At 39.6% G+C, this 8,180-nt stretch overlaps 1 long non-coding RNA gene across 1 annotated transcript; it reads right to left on the bottom strand.

The window, feature by feature from the left end:
• Positions 1–6,224: 6,224 nt before the first annotated feature.
• Positions 6,225–7,710, bottom strand: LOC123169473 (uncharacterized). Its single transcript, XR_006484854.1, has 3 exons — positions 7,561–7,710; positions 7,264–7,450; positions 6,225–6,683 (listed from the first exon to the last, which is right to left on the bottom strand). It is a non-coding gene; the product is annotated as an uncharacterized lncRNA (long non-coding RNA).
• Positions 7,711–8,180: the final 470 nt, after the last annotated feature.

Below are 8,180 nucleotides of genomic sequence, written 5' to 3'. Positions count from 1 at the left end.
AAAACTGAGGGAAATACTTACGCTGCTTTACTGCATCACCCTTTCGTCTTCAAGGGAAACCCAACGCAGTGCTTAAGAGGTAGCAAGAAGGATTTCTGGCGCCGTTGCCGGGGAGTCTACGCAAAAGTCAACATACCAAGTACCCATCACAAACCCTTATCTCCCGCATTACATTATTTGCCATTTGCCTCTCGTTTTCCTCTCCCCCACTTCACCCTTGCCTTTTCTTCGCCTTCTTTCTGTATGACTTTTTGTTTGTGTTTCCATGTGCCTTCTATTTGCTTGCATGTTTGCTTGCTAAAAATCTATTGATATGGATCCACTTAAAGTGTTCTACTTGGATCATCTTCGATCCTTATGCGCTCGTGCTGAAACCCCAACTAGCCTAGTTGATGGGAAATCTTTAGATGAGCATGCTCATTTTGTGCGTCACCGTTTGTCTGAAAAAGGGAGACTCTTATGGGATCAAATAAACAGATTGCTGTGCTATGCTTGGAATCTTTGTGAAATTTATGATTTTACTTGTTGCTCTAAGAACCCTAAAAAACACCTCCCCTACTTATGTGAGTTTAATGAAAATGAAATCTTATCTTCTTATGCAAAGGGTGTTTATAGTTACTATGATATCGAACAAATTGAAGAATTTGTTGCTTTTAAGGGTGCTTATGAAGTTGCTTCTTTGATTGAAAAGTATGATATTACTCTCTACGAATCTGAAAATTTTGACATAGTTAAATATTGCTATGAAAACTATGCTCATAATGTCTATGTCAAAGAATTTATTGAGAGAATGACCGTTGCTTTGGAATAAAATAATGATATGCATGAATCTATAGATAATTATGATTCCGATAATTTGATTGAAATATCCCTTGATGAACATGATGCTTGCTATTCTTGTGGCCATGATGCCAATATTTATGAAGATGAATTTGCTATAGTTCCTTATGTTAAACATGAGATTATTGCTATTGCACCCATACTTGATAGTTCCTTCGATGAAAAGCATGATTGCAATGATTTTATTATAAATTCTCTTGATGTCAATTGTGCTAATAATATGCAAAACCCTAAGCTTGGGGATGCTAGTTTTGCTATGTCTACTACTTGTTGCAATGATCATGATTGGGGTGATTCTTCTTATGATCTTGAAAATTTATTTAAGGCCCATGATGAATATGAGATTGATAATAATGTTTGCATTAATATTGAAAGTGGGTTTGGAAGAGTGTCAACTTTAGATCCCACATATTTAGAGAATGTTCAATCTTATGAAATTTTTGATAAAAGCGGGTTTGGAGAGGTCATGATAGTTAATGTTAATCCTACTATTTTGGAAGAGTGTCAACTTCGCATACATGTGGATCGTGTTATGAATTTTTTTAATAGCTATATTGTTGAATTTGCTTATGATCCTACATGTAATTATTATGAGAGAGGAAAATATGGTTGGAGAAATTTTCATGTTACTAAATTACCTCTCGTTATGTTGAGATTGCTATTGTTTCTTTCCGCTTCCTTGCATATGCTAGTTTTTGCTTGCCTTGATAATTTGTTTGCCTATAAGATGCCTATGCATAGGAAGTATGTTAGACTTAGATGTGTTTGTCACGTGTTTTATGATGCTCTCTTTGTGCTTCAATTCTTGTCTTTCATGTGAGCATCATTAAAATTATCAATGCCTAGCTAGGGGCGTTAAATGATAGCGCTTGTTGGGAGGCAACCCAATTTTATTTTTAGTTTTTTTTTCTTTTTGCTTCTGTTTAGGAATAATTATCTAGCCTCTGGTTAGATTTTTTTATGTTTTAATTAGTTATTGTGCCAAGTTTAACCTATAGGATCTTCTTGGATAATAGTTATTTGATCTTCCTGAAAATTCCAGAAACTTTCTGTTCACGAAAACAATTGTTAAAAATCACCAGAACGTGATAAAATATTTATTCTAATTGCAGCAGATCAATAAACAAATTTTCTAGGTCGCCCTATTTCGGTAGATTTTTTGGAGTTCCAGAACATTGCGTTAGTTACAGATTACTACAGACTGTTCTGTTTTTGACAGATTCTGTTTTTCGTGTGTTGTTTGCTTATTTTGATGAATCTATGGCTAGTAAAATAGTTTATAAACCATAGAGAAGTTGTAATACAGTAGGTTTAACACCAATATAAATAAAGAATGAGTTCGTTACATTACCTTGAAGTGGTGTTTTGTTTTCTTTCGCTAACGGAGCTCACGAGATTTTTTGCTAAGTTTTGTGTTGTGAAGTTTTCAAGTTTTGGGTGAAAGATTTGATGGATTATGGAACAAGGAGTGGCAAGAGCCTAAGCTTGGAGATGCCCATGGAACCCCAAGATAATCTAAGGACACCAAAAAGCCAAAGCTTGGGGATGCCCCGGAAGGCATCCCCTCTTTCGTCTACTTCCATCGGTAACTTTACTTGGAGCTATATTTTTATTCACCACATGATATGTGTTTTGCTTGGAGCGTCTTGTATTATTTGAGTCTTTGTTTTTTAGTTTACCACAATCATCCTTGCTGTACACACCTTTTGAGAGAGTCACACATAAATTGTGACTTATTAGAATACTCTATGTGCTTCACTTATATTTTTTGAGCTATATAGTTTTGCTCTAGTGCTTCACTTATATCTTTTAGAGCACGGCGGTGGATTTGTTTTATAGAAACTATTGATCTCTCATGCTTCACTTATATTATTTTGAGAGTCTTAAAACAGCATGGAAATTTGCTTTAATTATAATATCATGAGAAATTTGATGCTTGATAATTGTTTTGAGATATAAAGGTGGTAATATCATAGTTGTGCTAGTCGAGTAATTGTGGAATTGAAAAATACTTATGTTGGAGTTTGTGATGCCCGTAGCATGCACGTATGGTGAACCGTTATGTAACGAAGTCGGAGCATGAGGTATTTCTTGATTGTCATCCTTTGTGTGGTGGTCGGGATCGCGCGATGGTCAACTCCTACCAACCCTTCCCCTAGGAGCATGCGTAGTAGTACTTTGCTCCGAGGGCTAATAAATTTTTGACATAAGTATATGAGTTCTTTATGACTAATGTGAGTCCATGGATTATACGCACACTTACCTTTCCGCAATTTTCTAGCCTCTTCGGTACCGTGCATTGCCCTTTCTCACCTTGAGAGTTGGTGCAAACTTCGCCGGTGCATCCAAACCCCGTGATATGATACGCTGTATCACACATAAACCTCCTTATATCTTCCTCAAAACAGCCACCATACCTACCTATTATGGCATTTTCATAGCCATTCCGAGATATATTGACATGCAACTTTCCATCGTTTCGTTTATCATGACACGCTCCATCATTGTCATATTGCTTTGCATGATCATGTAGTTGACATTGTATTTGTGGCAAAGCCACCACTCATAATTCTTTCATACATGTTGCTCTTGATTCATTGCATATCCCGGTACACCGCCGGAGGCATCCACATAGAGTCATATTTTGTTCTAAGTATTGAGTTGTAATTCATGAGTTGTAAGTAAATAAAAGTGTGATGATCATCATTATTAGAGCATTGTCCCAAGTGAGAAAAGGATGATGGAGACTATGATTCCCCCACAAGTCGGGATGAGACTCCGGACTAAATAAAAAAAGAGGCCATAAAAAAAGAGAAAAGGTCCAAATAAAAAAAGAGTGAAAAAGAGCGCAGGGACAATGTTACTATCCTTTTACCACACTTGTGCTTCAAAGTAGCACCGTGATCTTCATGATAGAGAGTCTCTCATTTTGTCGCTTTCATATACTAGTGGGAAATTTCATTATAGAACTTGGCTTGTATATTCCAATGATGGGCTTCCTCAAATGCCCGAGGTCTTCGTGAGCAATCAAGTTGGATGCACACCCACTTAGTTTCTTTTGTTTGAGCTTTCATACACTTATAGCTCTAAGTGCATCTGTTGCATGGCAATCCCTACTCCTTGCATTGACATCAATTGATGGGCATCTCCATAGCCCATTGATTAGCCTCGTTGATGTGAGACTTTCGCCTTTTTTGTCTTCCCACATAACCACTATCATTATACCTTATTCCACCATAATGCTATATCCATGGCTTGCGCTCATGTATTGCGTAAAAGTTGAAAAGGCTGAAGCGCGTTAAAAGTATGAACCAATTGCTTGGCTAAAACCGGGGTTGTACATGATATGAATATTTTGTGTGGGGAACATGGAGCATAGCCAGACTACACGATTTTATAGGGATAACTTGCTTTGGCTATGTTATTTTGATATGACATAATTGCTTGGTTAGCATGCTTGAAGTATTATTGTTTTTATGTCAACATTAAACTTTTATCTTGAATCATATCAAATCTGAACATTCGTGCCACAATAAGAAGAATTACATTGAAATTATGCAAAGAGAAACCTCATGCATTACATTGCTCATGTATTACATTGAATCATATCTAATGTGGTGGCAGATGCCCTTAGCCGAAAAACCTCATGCAATCATGTCAAGATCCCAACCTATGATAAGCATCTGATACATGAGCTGGGAATTGAATTCATACATAAACCGGTTGAGAAAATCCTAACCACATTAACAATCAGACCCAATTTGTTGGACGAAATCAAGGAAAACCAAACCAAAGATGAGTTTATTTGTGAGGAAAAACGCAGAATACAAGAAGGTCAACCATCAGAGTTCCGAATAGCAGAACACGGGTCACTTTGGTATAAAACCCGGTTATGTGTGCCAAATATCCTTGATATTAAGCAAATAATACTCCAGGAGGCACACAACACACCGTACACCATACACCCTGGTAGCACAAAAATGTACCGGGATGTCAAAGGTACATTTTGGTGGAGAAATATGAAAAGAGAAATTGCTCAGTATGTGGATGAGTGTGACACTTGTAAGAGAGTAAAGGCAGAACACCAGCGACCACCAGGATTGTTGCAACCTCTCCAAATTCCGCAATGGAAATGGGAGGAAATCCACATGGACTTTATCACCGGACTGCCCAAAACAAGAAAACAAGAGGAGATCATATGGGTCATAGTTGACCGACTCACTAAATCTGCCCATTTTATCCCTTTAGCCCCGGGTTGTTCCAGAGAAAAATTGGCTGAGATATATATCCACAGGATAGTAGCTCTACATGGGACACCTTCTAGAATAGTGTCAGATCGTGGATCCATGTTTACATCCAAGTTCTGGGAAAAATTACAAGAAGCATTAGGCACAAAATTGGATTTTAGTACCGCTTACCACCCCCAGACTAGCGGTCAAGTCGAGAGGGTGAATCAAATCATAGAGGACATGCTAAGGGCTTGTGTGCTAGATTTTGGTGACTCGTGGAGCAAGCACTTGCCCTTAGCAGAGTTCGCTTATAACAATAGCTACCAAGCTAGTATTGGTATGTCCCCATTTGAGGCCTTATACGGTCGAAGATGCCGAACCCCAATATGTTGGGTGGAAACCGGAGAAAAGAAACTCTTAGCACCCGACTTGGTCCAAGAGACCGAGGAAAAAGTTCGCATAATTAGAGAGCGGCTCAAGACGGCGCAAAGCCGGCAAAAAAGTTATGCGGACAAGAGACGACGTGATATACAATATCAACCCGGAGACTTTGTTTATTTAAAAGTCTCACCAATTAAAGGTGTCAAGCGCTTTGGAGTACAAGGAAAACTAAGTCCGCGATATATTGGTCCCTATCGGATCTTAAAAAGAAGAGGGACGGTGGCGTACAAATTAGAATTGCCAACGCACCTACAAGGGGTTCATGACGTATTTCATGTTTCCCAATTATGCAAGAGCGTAAAGCCACCATTTGAGAGAGTCTCGGAGGAAGAATTAACCCTCCGAAAGGACCTAACGTATGAGGAGCATCCTCGTCGTATTCTGGACACCGAGGAAAAGAAACTCAGGAGTAAAACAATTATATATTGCAAGGTGCAATGGGGAAATCATCCGGTGCGAGAAGCGACTTGGGAAAAAGAAGATGACCTCCGAGAAAAATATCCTAACCTTTTCGAGGTGCGACTCAACAAATTTCGAGGACGAAATTTTCTCTAAGGGGGATAGGATGTAAGAACCATCAGAATTAGATAACAATAATTTCAACGGCGTTGCCCAAACATTAATTAAAATAATGGAAACACCTCACATTTAATTTTTATTATAGCAAATAGCATTTGACCATGCACAACAAAATATTTTCCAAACCTCCATATATTCTACAAATTTATAATCGGATCTTGGTCTCATCTTTTTTTCCACATAAAGTAAATGCCAACTAATGGCCAGTCAAGCAAATTACACTTGTCCCTAGTACAGCCTACAAGAGACACAAGTGGAGGCATGCATGCAAGCCTAACCACGCATGCATGCCAGATGTAATGCCTCTCCAAACCGACATAGCTACTAACCCCACTATAAATAGGAGCCATTCCTTTCACTATGGTCCAATCCACCTCACACACACACATACACTGGAGTACCACCACCACTTGCCTTTTCACCTTCTGCCACACTGCTGTCCTTCACTGCGGTGAAGCCCTTTGGGTTGCATGCGCCATCAGGTACTAATCAAGTACCTTGTTGTGTTAGCCCTTCTTGCTTGACTTCTTGTCTATCCTCACCTTGGTTTGAATCAGTCCATGGGCATCTATTCACCTTGGTCTATTTATCTTGCTGTAAAAAGAACAAAATGTTTGCGTAAACACCCAAGTTAATCAAAACTAATTAGATCAATTGCAAAAGCTTGTAAAAGTTTCTGTGAATGACATCTATGGCTTGTACTAGATCTAACATGCCAAGAATCAAATCCAAAGTACTAGTAACTTGCTAAGACATGTATGTGTGTATCCAAAAGATCAATCTTCCTGTGTATACTACCTTGTTCTAATTATTAATCCCTGCCAATCTGTAGCAAAAATTGAGTGATTGATGTTTATAATCTACTCACAAGTAATTAATTTTGGAGTTTCACTGCCACTATTTGCTTCTATATGGTGTTCAAGGATGAGTAGCACTAGTTAGGAACAACATTTAGATCTAATCAGTAGCAATACCATGACCACGCCATAGATTAAATCTTGATTAATTTCATGGCCTTGAGATAAACAAAGAGAAAGAAGGCAATATGGCTGAGTGGGCAATAGTAGGGCCTGAGATAAAATGAACACTATATGCACACCCACGTTGACATCTAGCAAGCACTCGATGTGAAATTTGGAACACTTATGGAGAAGGAATCAGAATTAGTACTTACCAGTAGTAGCAGTAGGATGTGGCTAGTTCCACACCGTTAGCAGCAGAGCCATGCGACCGAGCAGCGCCGGTGAAGCCGCACACGCCCGACGCCCGTGGCTGCATGCCTCGTGCGTGTGGCTGCGCTGGGGGAGGATGTAGGCATGGAGACGTCGTTGCCGCTGCAGCCGGTGGCAAGCCCACCGGACCTGAATCAGGCAGCGCTAGGATTGAGTGGTGGCGACGTTTTTGGCGGCGGCGGATAAAATAAATAGGGGGAAATGGTAGAGGGGGACGAGGAGAATCTGTAGGTGTTCACCGTGTCGCCGGAGATGCCCGGACGGGGCAGATCGAGGCTGCGGCGGCCATGCTCTGTTCTTGGGGAGAGAGAGAGAGGTGGGTGGCTGGTTCTGTTCTTGGGATAGCAGAGAAGACGAGGAGAGGAACGAGCTGGGTTCAACGAGTAAAGTACTAGTAGTGCAGTACTAGGCTATTGTTTCCTTTTTACTTATCATTTTTTTACTCTCTAGACTGGATGGCATACGTGCATGCTACTCTGATTTGGATGGTTTGATGCATTTTATCTCTCAATGAAACACTAGGACGTATCACAACCTAGTTAATTAATTATGGCTTTCCCAACATGGCCGTGTTGCTGGATCTTTAGATTTTAAATTAGGAAATATAAACATGGTTGTGAAATAATTATCAGGAGCCGATCTCGGATCCATAGGAGCCACGCCCGGTGGTTCCGAGTTGGTCGAAGCACTATCCGGCAAGTCGTCATCTCCTTGACCATGTCTTGATAAATGTTTTCCGGGCTATGGGTCATTTCCAAAATTTTGCATAAGATTTAAAATAAATATTTTCATAAATAAAATGAAATTTGGATCAGGTGGATCCACTGATTTGGCAATTGGACCAGATCAGGTGAAGCAT

This window comes from Triticum aestivum, chromosome 7D, assembly GCF_018294505.1.
Source record: "Triticum aestivum cultivar Chinese Spring chromosome 7D, IWGSC CS RefSeq v2.1, whole genome shotgun sequence".
Classification (NCBI taxonomy): domain Eukaryota; kingdom Viridiplantae; phylum Streptophyta; class Magnoliopsida; order Poales; family Poaceae; genus Triticum; species Triticum aestivum.
This window is presented reverse-complemented; position numbering and strand designations above follow the sequence as displayed.